Source organism: Pinus tabuliformis, chromosome Q (genome assembly GCF_031772625.1).
Source record: "Pinus tabuliformis cultivar Carrire ecotype Pingquan chromosome Q, CPIR1, whole genome shotgun sequence".
NCBI lineage: Eukaryota > Viridiplantae > Streptophyta > Pinopsida > Pinales > Pinaceae > Pinus > Pinus tabuliformis.
The window spans coordinates 1,217,544,836-1,217,562,574 of record NC_142296.1 but is presented as its reverse complement, the minus strand read 5'-3'; positions in this window follow the sequence as shown (position 1 = coordinate 1,217,562,574).

Genomic DNA, 17,739 nt, shown 5'->3' with positions numbered 1-17,739 from the left:
GTTAAAGGGGCTCATAGCATTTCTTTGACTTCTGGAGTGACCGGACCCTCAGCCCAATAACTTGTAAGGCCTAAGTGCTATATAATATTGGATGATGAAAATATTTTTGGAGACAGTTACTTAGTGCATTTTCTTTTTCCATAAATCATATTAACTCCTAATTCTTATTATTATTTAACTCCCAAAACATTTTTACCCTTTCCCGTATTATTAATAAAACCCCATAATAAATAAATATCCCACCCCATGGTTTGCAAAATAAACCATAATAAAAGTTAATTGAGTCGGATTAATTAATCGAACTGTGATTAGTTAAGAACCAAACCCTTATTGTGTTAAAGAGGGATTAAATAACCACCTAGATTAGTTAAATAGCCTCTCCGCCAATCATATCTCCCCTGATAAAATTAAAATTGTTTTAATAATGATCGGGCCCCTCCATTAACTCTCCGCTACTTCCTACTGCTGACTATTGTCCGATCAGCCTTCCCACATCCAACGACCCTCGCCCATATCGCACAAGCCTTTAGGTCAAGTGTCAACTACGCGATACAAGCAGTTTTGACTTTTTGCCTATGCTATGTGTCAGCCAGTCTATGGCATCACCTGACCCTCCACCAAAACCACCAACCTCCCAAAGGTTGTGTGATGAAAACCATTACTGCTCACGCTTACCGCCTCTACTAAACGACAAAGTGTCTCATCAAGAAGTTAAAGCCAACTGTCATTTTCATTCACCCGCTAAAAGTCATTGACTTTGTGCATAAAAACAGAAATATGCATTGTTTTCCATTTTTTACTAAGAAAGTGACTTCTGTCTTTCATGCACGCACAAAATACGTCCAGTCTAGCAACTGACTTCCAACCACCAACCACTATCAGTTACTAAAATCCAAGCTACTGTGGACCACTGTGCACATCCAGCAAAGCCTTCACGCCAATCATTTGCCCCTTCAGTCTACCTTAACCAGGTATTTACCATATTTCTTCTCAGAAACCCCGATTTGTATTGAAATTTCACCAAATTTCACCAAATTACTCGAAAGCTAAAGTAATTCAGTACAATTAGGTTGTTTTTTTGTCCCAAGATTTTCCCAAACACCTATTTCACCTAAAATCCTTTAAAACCCCAACTTTCTTCCTTGAATACACAAGAACCAAGGATGGAAACTCCTATTGCCCTAAATTTTATGCCTATCACTACTCTCCGCAGAGATTTGGACTACCTTCCCTTGGCCGATAAAGATTTTCAAATTAAGGACCTTACCTAATGGATTGCAGATTTCTGTGGTTTGGTTTTTTAGAATCTAAACTCGGATAATCCACAGTCTCCATTTTTCTTTGTTGATGTTTCGAGTCTAGACCAAGACTCATCATCAGGACTTGATTTACAAAGGAGAGAGAGAAAACAGTGTTGATAAATAGGGTTGAGGTTGAACTGTCAAGAATGTGAGCCGACCAGTTTCATGATTTGAATAAACTGGATTATTTTTAATATTTCTAATATATATTCCATTAAGGCTCTTTTTAATTTTATTTATTATTTATGGGTAATTATTATAGTTATATATTAATTTCTTTTAAGTGAATTGTTTTTGTAATAAGTTTTTTTATTATGTTTTTATTAATAAAATGATGATTTTTTTTTAATTATTTGTGACTTTATGGTAATTATGTTTATATTTTAATTTGTTACAAGGTTTTTAAGGAGTATGTATTATAAAGCTAAAAGGAAGTGTATTATAAAGCTATATATGTTTAGGATGATTTTAATATTTAATATTCTTATAATTTTTAATATATTAAAGTTATTTTTATTTTGTTTATTATATAAAATTAATCATAATTTGTTTTAACTAATTGTAATATTTTTATAATTTTTGTTTATTTTTCATTAATCTTTTAATATTCTTATAATTTTTGGTATATTAAAGTTATTTATAATTTTATTTATTATACATATATACTTATTATACAAGTTTATTAATTGCTTGAGTTTTTTATTAATTTTATTTTATTTACTCAATAATTTATCATAATGTTTTGTTTTAACTAATTGTAATATTTTTCTAATTTTTGTTTATTTTTCATTTAATTTATTTAATTCATGTAAGATTTTAAGAGGTTAATGAGTTATTAGTGTTGAGTTTTTTTGGCCTATAAGCTAGATGGCATTTTATACAAAGTTTTTAAGGGTAGGGGCCGATTCGATCTAAAGAAGGGAGGATGAGAAGAAAGGGAGGGAAAAGGAGGGTGAATTTACTCTATGGGGGTGAGGAGAGAGGTCCAATTCTTGCTAATCTCCAAGCCTCCATCTCTGTTGAGGTTATGGGTGTGTTTTATGATTTCAAGAGCCTCCCAAAATTTTCGCTTGAAATGGTGTTTTTCATTTGCAATGACTTTTGTGTTTTCAAGGCATATATGGTGGTTTGTCTTACCAGCATGTTCTTCCAAGGCCGAGGAATGGGTTCTTTCCCTCCGGATATATGCACTATGCTCTTTTAGCCTAATATTGACAGATCTACCTGTTTCCCCGATATATTGCTCTCCATAGGAGCAGTTGATGATATAGACACCTTTTTGTTGGAGATGTTCTGGGTTGTCTTTTACTGATTTCATTCTTTGTCTAATAGTTGTCAAGGGTTTGAATGAGGTTTTGATATTCTTTTTTAAGAGAATTTTGGCTAGTTTGTCAGTTACACCCTGAATATATGGTAGGTGGGCGCTAGCAGCTGGGGGTTTTCTAGTTTTGTTTTTATTGTTTTCAGTTTTGGCTTTTTTTATGGCTTTGAAGATATCTTTATTATTGTATCCTAGTTTGGAAAATGCTCTTTTTATGTAGGTGATTTCTTCATCAGTGTGGCTTTCATTTGAAATTCTGCAATCTCTAGTGAAGAGGGTTTGAAGAACTCCCATTTTTTGGGCTGGGTGGTGGTGGGAATCTGCGTGGAGATAGTTATCAGTATGCGCCTTTTTCCTAAACACTTTGTGACCTATAGAACCATCCTTGTTTCTAATGAGGAGGATGTCCAGAAAAGAGATGCAATTATTATCTTAAATTTCCATTGTAAATTTGATGTCCTTAGAAATGCTATTGAGATGGTTTAGAAAGTTTTTCAGTTAGTCCTCCCCATGTGGCCAATCCACACTGGTGTCGTCCATGAACCTGATCCAAAACTTGGGTTTTAATGGGTAGGTGTCCAGGGCCTTCTTTTCAAACTTTTCCAAACCTTACCTTTGATGTAACCCCCTTGAAGCTATACTGTAGGTATAGGGACAATTATTTGAACAATGCTGACAAAATAGGTCGTTGGGAATCTAACCTCCCCAAATATCAATTCCCTGCTATCCATATTTTCCAAGATATTGGCCACCAATGCCATGCAAATTACAACCCCAATCTGAGAGCTGTAATGTCCCCTAACCAGGAAATCCTTTTCACCATTACAGCTGATTCTATAAATGAAATGTTGCAATTACAGCCTGGCCATGACCTCACTCCCGTTTCCATTGTAGATTTACTTGAAAAATCCTTAAGGTTGTCTAGTTCTGAAATCAACCAAGTCTATCAGACCTTCATGGAAGAAAAATACAGGCCAAAAGAACCTCCTCCTTATATGTCAAGCTTCTTTACAAGTTTGGGCCAGGATATCATCACCATGATTTCTTGCATTTTGGGTTTTACTACTAGTGAGTATATAGATGAGTTGGCCTTAGCCTACATGTCTATTTTCACCCCTAGTCAACCTCCTGTAGCCAAATATGACTATGCCACATTCATTGTCGATGAGATGCATGACCAATTTATGAGATTGGAGAATGAGAGTAAATATTCTTCAGTCCTATATCATATTTTCCTTTACTACCAAACTGATAAATTCCCTTTCTCTGTACAAAATCTTGACACAAGAGGGAACCCCAGGTCAATTATCTTTGGAATTCCATTTTTGACAATTCACCTTCTTCTCCCTATCCTTATACACATTTTATTAATCTATTTGTGCATCCAATAACTACCATATTGATAGGAAGTCCCCCTCCTAGAATAAGTGATGATATCAAAATAATTCTTCAATTGTCCAAGCAATATAAGGTTGGAGACTGGTACTTGTACCAAAACCATACTGAGATCAGGATTTATGGGTATGAGCTACCTCCCTTCAAAATGCCCAAATACCTCCCCATGCAATTGTTTGCCCTGGAGTACTACAGGAAAATGATCAACTCTGATGAAATCCATTTATGAAAGCTAAGAAGAAAGCTCAATTAAGGATAAAGGATCACCTAGGACCATTTTTTTGCAACAACAAAAAGGCAAGGAAAGAGGTAGAGGAAATCCTTGAGAAATTAAGACTGAAAAAGAGTTTCATCTGTCCTTATGATCCTCATAGTTTTATCTGTGACAGGAGACAAAAGCATAAACTATCCCCCTACATCCATCATAGAATTCCAGAAATACAACAGTATGCAAATCAAAATGAATGGGTGGAGGGAACACTTATAGAACAACATAGTAATCAAGTTGAAGTAGAAAATGTTCTGAAAGATTTGGAAAGACAACTTGATCTAGATTCTTTTGTACAGGTGCCTAAAGAATCTTCGTAGAGACCAACACAAGAGGAAAGTGAACAAACATTAGGACATCTAGAGACATTAGGCCGACTAGAGACTTCAGTACAGGGGAAAGATTCAAGATCAGAGAGAATTTCTGAGGAGTTGACCCAAACCGATACAAACATGGGCAACCCTCCAGTATTGCAAACCCCTCTTAATGAGGAGCGAATCCAAAAAAGAAGTAGGAATGAGGCTAGCGCTTCTTCACTGCCATTAGACCAAGTGTATGTAAAAATACAGAGATTGAATCCTTTGTCTAAGAAGGAACATGAAGAAACAAGAAGTGACACAGTGCAGACAACATTAGTAGGGGAGACACCCGCTACCTCTCAAACACAGGCACTAAGTAGAAAACAAAGTGTAGAAGTGTCATCACTAAAGATAGCTTCAGAGCCAAGACAAGATTTAAAAGAAAAGTATAAAGAGATTAAGGCTAGGAATGAGCAACTCAAAGCTCAAACCGATGCCAAATATCTGAAAATGGCTCCAACAAATCAAACAAGGTTGATGTCAGCATTTGACATCAAAAAGGGAAAGATGCAGATGAGCTTTTTGAAGCCAATAGTACAACAGCCAAATTCTATGGCTGATTATTTTAAAACAAATTTTGAAGTTCTTGCTGAAGACATCCACCCAATTGATCAGATTGAGCTCCATAAGCAAACAGGCGAGATGGTCTATTCCACATTGACTAGTAAAGCCATCATGGCACATCAGTTGCAGAACTCTCTAAGTAATACTACAACACAACTACAGTTGGAAAAAGCCTCTTCTTAGGCTAAGGACACTAGAATAAAATCATTAGAAGACTAGTGATTGAGTTGGGTCATAATCCCAAAGATCTTAAGGAAGCTGAGAGTTTGATAAAAAAGAAAAATGAAGACATTGTTGCACTCAGAAAGCAACTCAAGCTCCCTCCCCTCATACATCCACAAACTGCAGAAGTCATTGAGAAACAGAATGATGAGGAACTTATGGACTTGGTCCTTAAGTTAAATTAACAACTGAAGGAAACAGAAAAAGAGTTGGAAAAAGCTTTGCAGTCTAAACAAGGTGAGTTGACCACTGTGCCTCAGACTGTAGTACCCATGGTTTCTACAGTAGTGCCATCTACCATTGCAACATCTTTGGCACCAAACATTCCTCCAACAACAACTATGCTAGTAACAACAACAATAGGTACTTCTGAAGCAGCAACAACTTCAAAAAAGAAAACAGAGGACTTAATCAAGTCCATGGGGTAAATGAAAATCCAAGCAACTGAGATACATAAATTAAAAGAAATGGTTACTAGCTTGGAGCATAATTATGAGATATCATAGATTAACAACACTGAAGAAGAAAGAAAGAACAGAAGGATGATTGATAGAATAAAAACATTAGAGAATAAATTAACATTTGAAAATCCCTTAAGGGATATCAGAGAGATTTTATGGACCAATATCATTGATTCCATCAATGATATTTGGACTTCTATTCAGATATTTTTTGAACAGATTGAGTTAGTTAAACTAGCTACTAAGGCCATACAAAAGACCAGGGAAGAATTGGGAGACAAGCCTGAAGAGGCAACTCAATTGATCAACTTTTTGAATAGAAAAAGCAGGGAACAACTGGAATAATGAGAGATCAAGGATTAAACTGGTACTATAATTGAAGTGAAAAAAGTCCCTACTAAAAATAGCTTGATGCTTAACCTGGAAAGAAGATGTCAAAGCATTCAAGAGGACATAGATGATTTCATGGGAAAATCTGACATTCTAAGGAATAAAGGACTTCCAAACCCACTGGTCATAAATGACAAGTTGATGACTCAGGTAGACTACATTGATAAACTGCACCAACAAGCCAAAAGTCAAGACAACTCTTCCACAGTGAAAGCACTACCAACTGGAAAAGTGTTGTATGATGGTTTAGAAAATCTCTTCTATATTGAGAACGAAGTAAAACACTTGTTCAAAACGCAACACAGTTTTGTAAAGCACACTGAGGTTAACAAAATATACAGAAAATTGACTAGGATGAAGATACCAAATGAAGAATGGTGGACCAATATGCTCGATATCCTATAATTTACGATGTAATTCAGAGGTAAATAGAAATATTTACTAAGGTAAAGGTTGTTAAACAGGTAAAGAGTATTAGTATGGAAAAGTAAAAAAAAATCTAGCACATAATCACCACAGCAACAATAAGAGGCAAATCCGAGTTTCAACCTCTAGCTCATACATAAATAAAGGGACGACAGTAATCAGTTTTACATCTGTCTCTATATTTTTGTAAAAGATATTTTGTATTTCCTAGAATAAATCTCATATAGTTATGAGATATTTTTGATGTAATTTTTGTATAAATACTTCTCCATTTGAAGTATTGTGGGTGCATTCTATAACATCTCTTTAACTCTATGCTATCAAGCTGAGAAAGCTTTTCTACTCAAACTTGGATTTTTTTCTGGAAAAGGAATGAAAGTTGAGGACATTTCATCAGATTCTTGAGCAGTATAATTACAAATAAGTATTCTATCCTTGTGATTTTATGTGTTTTCTATATGTTTCAAAGTTTCATGTGTCTAAAATCTAAATGGTAAAATAGTCAAAGTATATCAGAATTAGCTTTATTTCTCTCTACTATCAACAGTCTACCATTTATATGTTCTAAACTATTTCGATAAAGGAGTTTTTAACTGCTCCTCTATCCCTGTAGTTTTCTCTAATAAGTCCCTGGTATAGGATTCTTAATTTCCCTCTGCCAGTTGACCTATCTTCCTTTCCTATCTCTAATCCTAACTTGAGGATTCCTAATTGCCCTTTAGTTTTGAGAAGAAATATCATCCATTCAAGACCCAAAGTTTGTTTTTAATCTTCTATCCTACCTATTGAAATCCTACCTCAACAATTTTCCTTGATCCAGTGAATTATGCCTGATTGACCCCATAGCCCAATGGCCTAAAAGCCTAGTTTGCCCATTTGTTTCAGAACCCCACCACTCTCAAACAAAACAACCTCATTGAACATTAATAGCTAGCCTAAAATATCTTCAAACAATGCTAAATCATAAAGAGAGAGCCCTCTCTGAGTGTAGATCGGCCAGGATCTATACTTAAAAGATTGGTTTATAGTTACCTTGGATCCTTTCCTTCTTCCAAATAACTTCTAAGGAAAATTTGAGTGATAACAGGTGTGACAAGGTTAGAACCACAATAGTGGGAAAATGGATTGCCACAATTAGGATTGATGAGAATGTTGAATGTGTCGCACTTTGGTAGAAGTTTGGGGAGCATGTCTTATGTGTGACAGTTGCTCGTGTTGGTGCATGATGGATGCTTTTACATGGGAAATAAGATCCCTATAGATCCAATGTTGATATGGAGAATCACCAAACTATCATATTTGGGGCAAAACCCTCCTGAAGAATTTGTTGGAAAAGATCAGGACCATGCCATAGCCGAGAGCTCGAAGAAGAAGTTAGGTCTGGAAAAAGGAAAGAGGTGATATGATATAAATTCAATTAGTGACTAGGCAGTTCACTTCGCAACACACATATTGGCTGGGAAGATAATGAGAAAGTGTCAAGCTAATGAAGTCCCCGCAATGGTGGTTTTTGTTAGGTCCCTATAATAATAGCGATTCCCCCATTACTATTGTCATTGTAGCCCTTATTGTTATTATTGTGCCCCTATTGTCCCCATATTGTTATTAGTGTGCCCCATAGAAACCCACTATTGTTATTTTTGTGCCCTAAAGGAGATGAGAAAAATAAGGAGTCTAAGAAAATAGAAATAGAACAAGCTATTGTAGAAAAGAGGAAGGCACACAGTAAATCTTCCACAAAGGTTAAGAAGAAGGAGAAGGTAGCTAAAACAAAGGATTCATGCCAATGGTCCTTACTGAAGGGGACCTGGATCAGACTGGGGATAGGATTCAGGAGGCAACAACAAAGTCGTGGAGTAAGTGGGAAGATGGCTACAACGCACTTCTCATAGGTGTGCATGAAAGGATCACAAAATTTAAAATTTTGGCACTGACAGTTAGACAACCCACGAAGGTAGTGGAGAGGATTGGAGAAAGAAGGAAAATAAAGCCTACACATGCAGTGATGTTAGTGAAAATACCTGCTAGAGCCCAAAAATTTGAGTTCGTTGAGGTACAACAACAAGAAAAAGGGTGGAGGCATGTCAATATGAACATCACAATGGTACCATTACAAATACTACACAAGCTACACATGGATATAATAGAAGAGATGAAGTTGCAGAACAACACACTTCACATCTAAACATTCAGCTAGAAAAGGAGTGGACTTCACTTCAAAAAAAGCTCGACCAGATGATCCAGGAGAGGGATCAAGTAGTTCAATAACAATATAAGATCAAGGAGATGATTGAAGCAACATGTAGAGAGATTTTATACCTTGATGTCCAATAATAAGAGCCAATACAGGAAAAGGTCATGAAGCTCAGCCTTGTAGAGAATGGATATAAGGAAAATATCACCACAGTACATATTAAATATGAAATGCAAATGAGTGAGTTGCAAATGAAGATGAAGACAACCATGCCATAGGAAGTAAGAGAACAGAGTGAGACCGACCTAAAGGATGAAATGACCATCATCTCCGTAGAAGTGGTATATTATGGGAAATTGTTAGATGAGAATTTACATTTTTGGACTTCGCTGCAGGAAGATCCAAATATGTAGAAATTACAAGAAGAGATTCAACACAAGCAATAGTAATTAGAAGAGATTTGGGCATCTGTGAGGACCTTACCAATCTTGTAGAAGCTTGCCAAAATAAATGAGGGAAAGGCCCTCTAGAAGAAGAATGAAGAAGTGAAGAAGGAAGAAGAAGGTTTAATAGAGAGGAATCAACCATGGAAGGATAAGGTTCTACAACTATCCCAGACAGTAGATGAGAATCTTCAAGAGCTTTGACAGAGGGAGACAACGATGGTGCAGAAGGCTCCAGAACATGTAATGGAAGCACTTCTGGAAGAGGTGTGCAATGAAGAAAAGAAGTTCACAGAGACTCTCTAGTAGTTGAACAATACTTACAACATAATTGCAGAAAAAATCAGAGGGAAAGAAACTGAGTGACTTGGGATGAATCACGTGTGAGTGTTGGGGGCCTCTTGGGCGCAACACAACTTGGCCTAGTTTTTGGCAAAGACTCTATATTTTGTGGAGCGAAGAGCATAATAGAGTGTGTAGAGAAGTGTGAAGTGGATCGTACAATGAAGCAGTTGGAATATACCATGCGGTATAAAGGCTTCGAGATAGCACGAAGTCCCTTCTTTCTGTAAAATCACGTAATATTATAAAAGGATGAATGGTTTTTGGACCATAGTAGCTTGTTTTAGGGGGCCTATGATATATGGACCACGGTATTGTAATGATGTACCCTTCAATGTAATAGTATATATAGGGTCAAATAATAAGAAGGAAATCATCTTATCATTAAGATCCAGATCTGTGCTATGGTTGAACTTTTGTGATTTGTTTGGGGAAACAAGGCGAGGCTCTATAGCGAAGTGCGCAAAGGCTTGAGTCTGCAGCTGAGTGCGTAGATGACCTGCAGCTTAGTGCATAGTTCAAAAACTATTTTTTGTACAAGATTTTTATTATAAGAATAAGTTGTTGTGGATGTAGCCCCACATTGGGGTGAACCACAGTAAAATCAATGTATTCATGTGTACATTTTCTTTCTATATGTTGTAGCATAATGGTTTATTACAATTGCACTTTATTTCAGTACATTGATGATGGATGGATATATATGGTATTTTTAAGTGATTTAATGAATGTGGCGAAGTGACTTACGAATGTTAAGAATAAAATGTAATATAAACACCACATCGCATCATCCTTCAAGGTTTCAAAAACCTAGTTTTTCATCCTCCCATCGTCACCTCAGGTGAGACTATGATCTACTTGAAAGTCATTGTCGAAAGGGCTAGTGATTGAGGGTTTTGTTGGTGTCCAGTATAGATCAAACCTAGGTTAACCCAAATAACTACAAACAAGACACTCTCAAGAATATTGACAACATTTTGTGTAAACATATTGACCATGTTGAACCTACGGATCACATGTTGATCTATGCTAAAATATGTATGGAGGATGACCTTGAGAAAGGAATCCCTCAATATATTAAATAATCCTTTCATAATTTGAGTTTAATTCAACTTTTAGACTATGATCGAATCCCATTCAAATGTAAATTTTTCCATCATTACTAGAATTTTTTCAAAAGTTGACCCAAATCCACATATGAGCAATTCCATGGATATTAAGTAGAGTTTTGGAATAGCCTAAGAGAAGGAGAGGAATAGTCATATAGGAAGGTACCCCAAAAATCCCTCTAATCCCAAATATAATCCCATAAAAATGCCCCTTCTCCTTTCACACTAAAGGAACACATGCTCACTTCAATAATAAAGGTCTTGTATCAAATGAATTACTTATTAACTTAGAATTATAGTCGTTTGAAGAGTAAACACATGGTAGAGAAAAGTTGGTAGAAATAATGCCACTTAATGAAATTTTAACCTAAAATTAGAATCAAGAAGATATAAATGATAGAAATATCTATCTTTCCCTTTCAAATGCTAAAAATCCCTCAAGAAATATCACTTTTAGATGAGCGTCAATAGAATAAATACCAAATGGTGAATAAGAATAGGGTACCTTGACTAGCTAAATAGGAAAAGGTATTGGACAAAATATCAATAGGGAAAAAAGAGAGGAGCATGAAGAGAAGGAAAAAGAACTTGGAGCACAACATATAATTAAAGGAATGTATAGTAGGGGATGAAGGTCCGTAAGTAATCAAAGTGGATCAATTCCTCCTTAAGGAGGAAACCCTAAAATTTCAAGTAATGGAATTCATAGCCTAGAATCATGGGTTATTAGGGAGTGAAATGAAAGTAGTACTAGTTAGAAGTTTGATCAAAGAAGAAAAAATCCCAAATCATCCTACTTCAGGAGACTAAGTTAGGGGAATGATAAATATTCCAAAGGAGTAATACAATATGGAAAGAAAGTGGAGTTAGAGAAGTTAGGTATTATCACAACCTCTACGGGAATATGAACTCGCTAGTCAAAGTCATCCTTGAAGCTAATACAAGGCCAAATTTCTCTCCATTGGCATGTAACCTAATTTTTTCACATTCCTTCACATGAAATGTACAATATACTTAATATTTATATGCCTACAACTTACAAAGAAAGAGTCCAATGTTGGGATTCTCTATGTTGCCTTAATTAAATAGATTTTGGTGAAAATAATATTTTTTCTAGAGATGTGTGCTTGGGATAAGAAGGGGAGATCAATAGTTAAATACCCCTTTGGAGAAAATATTGAATATTCTATCTCTATGCTATATTTTATCAATGTTAAACATGTTAATGGAAAGTGTATTTTGAATAATTAGAGATAGGGTCTAGAGAATAGAATATATTAGTTCCCTTTGATCATTTTCTAGTTCATGGAAGCATTTCAAGAAGAGATTCTCATTCACTTCTCATATTTTAACCTAGAGTGGTTCTAACCATAAACCAATAGATCTCCTTCTTTGTCTATAAGAGGAATATGGGTCCCTCCCCTTTTCATTCAACCCATAATGGATGCATGATCAAGGTTTTCAAAGAATAATTTTAGTTGCATGGAGATATTGAGAGGACAGGTAATTGAACTATGTTCAAGATAAGAAATTAAAATTTTCAAAAACAATGATTAAAGAATGATATAGGAACCAATTTAGTTCTAGAAGCCAAAACAATATTTCCCTAAAGTCCATGATGGTGAAATCCAAATCCAAATGGACTCTAGTGTAGGAACCCTAGAGTTTCTCACAAAAGAAAAAAGATTTGTACATCGTCACCTGAATGCTGCAACTTCGATAGATTTTAAGTGTTAGCCAACATCCTGCAAAAACCTTGACCTTTTACAATTTTAGTTGGTTTAATTTCTATGTCATATTCTTGTAGGTTAGTGACCCAATTTTCTCTTTTTTCTCCTACATCCCTTTGTATTAAAATATTCCTTATTGTTGAGAAGGGTACTATGAATTTAGTGTGCGTCTTGAGGAGAAAAGGTTTAAAGTTTTTTATAGATTTGAAAACAAAAAAATCTTGTTTTTCAACATTTGAGTAATATAATTCAGCTCCTTGCAAATTGGAGCTAAAGAAAGAGATTGGAGCTTTAGCCTTATCTTGATTTGCTGTGTTAATATGGTTGCATATGATTTCTTGGAAGCGAAAGTGTATACAATGAAATGATTGGAAAAATTCAGGGTTGCTAGAAATGAGGTGTTCATAATTGCTTGTCTTATCAAGCCAAAAGCTTCATGTTCCGAATGTCCCCATTTAAACAAAGAATTTTTCTTTATCATGGATTGAAAAGGCAAAACAATTCTTGAGAAGTCAGGGACAAATCTTTTAACAAAATTTATTTGAGCTAGGAAAGATTGCATTGATTTCTTGTTATGTGGTAAAGGTATTTAAGAAATTTCTCTAATTCTATCAGGGTCGATATGAATTCCTTCTTTGGAAACAATGAATCCAAGGAGCTTTCCTTCACTTAATGCGAAGAAGGACTTTTTGGGGTTCAGAGAAATCCATACCTTTGGCAACATTCAAAGATTTGTTTCAAGTCTCTTAGATTGTTACTGCGTTTTTTGGAGTATACTGTTATATCATCTAAGTAGATCACTACTGATTTATTTACCAAACCTTTGAAGGCTATATCCATGGCTCTCTAGAAAGTAGCACCAGTGTTGATCAATCCAAATGGCATCTTCTGATAAGCATAAGTGCCTGATTTTGTCCTGAATGTAGTTTTTACTTAGTCATCTATATGTACTAAAATTTGGTTATAACCTTTGAATCCATCCAGGAAAGACATTAGTTCAGAGCCTGTTACTAATTGCAAAATCTACTCCATAGGAGGTAATGGAAAATTGTCCTTTTGGCAAGCTTTATTGAGGTTGCGGAAATCTATACATATTCGAATATCACCATTATTCTTCTTGACTGGGACAAGATTGGAAACCCATCGGGAGTGCCTGACAAGAAAAATAATTTTGGCTTTCAGCAGTTTATTCAACTCATATTTAATTTGACTTCTAACTTAGGATGGATTTTGTTATGAAACCAGCTCAAGAAAAGATAGAAAAGATAGATCAGTGCCTTAGAATTCAGCCTCTTCGAGGGGGAAACCTCCTTTACATTACATAAATGAACAATTCTTGGATGATACAAATGAAAATACCTCCTTTCTATATATAGGAGTCTAAGGGGTCATAACATAATTAGAGCCGACATAACAATAATAATGTAAGTGCACAATAATAACAATAGTGGGCTTCTATGGGGCACAATAGTAACAATATGGGCACTACATGGGTACATCAATATAATAAGTGGGTTGTACTAATAATAATTAGGGGTTACACTAGTAGTATAGGGGCCTAACATGCCCCTCTCCTTCAAAAAGCGTTGTCCTCAATGCTTGAGTAGTTCTTGATGCTTCTGTATAAAATTCTTGTCCTCCCATGTGGAATCTTCAGCGGGTAAGTTCCTCCACTTGATGAGATACTCTGAAATTGATCGATTTTGTAGCTGTCGGGTTCTTGTTTCTGTGACTGCTCCAGGTTCCAATATGATTTTTCCTTCCTTTTCAATTTCTGGAAATATTGTTTGAATTGGGATCTTTTGCAACTTTTAAATAAGTGGCCATACTTCTTCGTCCTTCTTCCATTCATCCCTTGATTCATTTATCCAATCAGGTTGGATAATAGAAATAGCACAAAACAATGCTTCCACATCCTCATCCTTGAAGAGTCTTCCCATTCGGTAAGGTTGCCATTTTTTAAGTGCATGTAGTATTTCCAACATTTCCTTCTCATAATAGCTTGCTTGAGATGTAGCAGTAAAAATACCCAATCACCTACATCAAAACATTTTTCACCACAATGTTGATCTACATGTTGCTTCATTTGATTTTGCACCAAAGTGGCATTGTCCTTTAAAAGTTGGAGATGCTCGATGTGATTTTTTTCTGCTTGAACCTTTTTCTTCTTGATATGTTCTATCTCTAGAATTTGAGGAGTGGTAATTTCTTCCAATCCTTTACAAGATATGGTCAGATTCATTTCTTGATGCTCGATTTGATCTTTCACTTCTTGAACATTTTTCTTCTTGATATGTACTTCTATCTTGATAGTTTGAGGAGTGGTAATTTTTACCAATGAATTACAAGATATGGTTGGATTCATTTCTTCTTTCTCGATGTGATCTTTCACTTCTTTCACCTTTTTCTTCTTGATATGTCCTTCTATCTTGAGAGTTTGAGGAGTGGTAATTCTTGCCAATGCTTGACACGATATGGTCTGATTCATTTCTTCTTTCTCTAGGGTGGGGTCTTGGCGTATATCCTCCTCTTTTGATGTTTCTTGTTCCCTTTCTTCCTCCTCTTCATATTCTATGTAAAATAATTTCTTCTCAGCACACTTATTACCTTTAGTGCATTTGCTATCACAATTGTAACAAATCCATTTTTCTCTTTTTTCTTCCAATTGTTGTGGTGTAACCCTTGTAGGTTGTGGAAGGCTAGGAGAAACAACACTTCCATATTTATAGTTGTGAGGGGTATGCTTCCTGGTTTCCATAATTTTGCTTTCCACTATGTCACAAAGCCCTTTTACTCTTTCCAAGTGTTGTGGTGTTGCTCTAAAGAAGGTGTTGCTCTTTGTATCCTCATAATGTGCTACCATTTCCTCTGTGAATATTGACCACGTAACAAGTTGTTTACGAGAAAAAAGCCCTTCATACCATAAAAATTGATCGGGTTCTAAATATGAAGATGCAATACATACCTTTTGTAACAGTGGTACACAATGTAGATCAAAATATTGCTCCATCTGAAGTATCCAATTTACCGGATCCTTGCCATCAAACTTCCTCATCTTGCTTTTTATTGATTTTAGGAGCTCGATCTTGAAACGACTGTAACTCTGTACTTTCGGATTTTAAGTTCTGAAATTGCAACCTTTAGTAGCCCTCTGCGTCCTATTTCCAATGCCACCAGTCTTATCCAAATTAGATTCTCCAAGGAAGAGTTATGCACAATCTCCCAAGATGACTTGATTATAGACTAGTTCAGTAGAGCGAATTTGTACGACGTGCCACGAGTCACTGTTTCAACCTTTGGATTTGAAAAAGATATACAAGAAACTACAGTCTGTCCTCTTTCTGTACCTTCTTACGAAATTTCAATCTGATGCCCAGAGAGAAAGTTATGAGTATTTTTCCCAGGTCACTTGTTTGGAATGTAATTCAGGAGTCTGCAAAAAGACCAACTTCCTTAGATCATATCTCCGCAAATATAGCGCGAAAAGCTCTGAAATTTGGACCTGAGATTTAGAGCGATTTCTTCTCAAACGGGATTTTTTTTAGCTTCTGAAACATCGCAAACAAAAATTTATAGTGAAAATGCCACGATGACCTGTTTGGAGCAGCGAAACCCTAGAGTCCAAAGCTCCGGTACCAAATGTTATGAAACCAGCTCAAGAAAAGATAGAAAAGATAGATCAACACCTTAGAATTTAGCCTCTTTGAGGGGTCAACCTCCTTTACATTACATAAATGAACAATTCTTGGATGATACAAATGAAAATACCACCTTTCTATATATAGGAGTCTAAGGGGTCATAACATAATCAAAGCCGACATAACAATAATAATGTAAGGGCACAATAATAACAATAGTAGGATTCTATGGGGCACAATAGTAACAATATGGGCACTACATGGGTACATCAATATAATAAGTGGTTTGTACTAATAATAATTAGGGGTTACACTAGTAGTATAGGGGCCTAACAAATTTTCCTCAATGTCTGCTAAATAAGTCTTTCATCAGATGTCATAGGAATAGTGTGTTGGATAATAGAGGTGTCGTATGTTTTGAGATCTTCATAGTTCCATGCAAAGATACTCTTATATCTTTTCAAAAAACTTATAGAAACTTCTTTTTCATTTGATGTAAGGCCTAGACCTAAGTTAATGTTTTGAGGTTTTAAATCAGTCCCAAGATTGATCAATTCAAACCTCAGATTTGAACTCTTAAATTTTGAATTAGTAGATCATTTATATATGTCTTTGAGGTCATATAAATCTTCCAACTTAACTATAGACTTTGGTATAGCATTAATGACCATTTCTTGTTTAAGTTGGTTATCGTGCTAGTCTTCATCAACTACCTGGTCATCGTATGAGCCTTCTGAGGTTAGGAATATTATGGTATCCAGATTTTCACTGAAGACTCTCCAGTTGGTGATATTGTCAGGGATGGAAGGCCTAAAGATTAATTCGATGGAGAATTGATCTAGGCTATAATCTTCTGAAGAGATAAGCTTGGAAGCAACATTACCTATAAGATCGGCACTAGCATTCTGGAGTCTTGGGATAGAGGAGATATTAAATGCAGTAAAGTGGAGAGTCATATCTTGAACTAATGATTGATAATGTTCCAAGTGTCCTGATAAATAATGTGTAGTGTTTCTTGCCTATTTTATGACAATTTTTGAATCCCTGAACACTTGGAGGTATTTTACGTTAAGGCGAATTGCCTTATACAAACTTTGAACTAGTGCCTCATATTGAGAAATATTGTTGGTGCAATCAAATTCAAGTATGCATGCTAGCATAGTTTTCTCCCCCTCTTGGCTAACTAAGATGCAACATGCTCCTGCTCCATCATTGGATTTAGATCCATCAAAAATAATTTCCAAAATACAGATTTAACTATAGGTTTATCTACAAAATTTACACATTTAGAAGTGTGTGTTTTTTGAGAAAAAAATTCAATTTTAGAGACAACAGAGTTTTCTAAGAAAGGTGAAGTATGAGCATTGAAATTTCCTAGAAATGATTCTACAGAATAATTTCCAATGATATTGTTGCTATACGCAATTGGTTCGTTTTCTCCTTCTAATTTTGTCACTATGAACTTCTAATGTTTCTCACGATCAACCCTTATTTGATTTGGTTTACTGTTATAGGGAAGCCATAGGTGAGACCAGTCAGTTGCAAAATAACCATGAAATTTTTCTAACCATTCTCT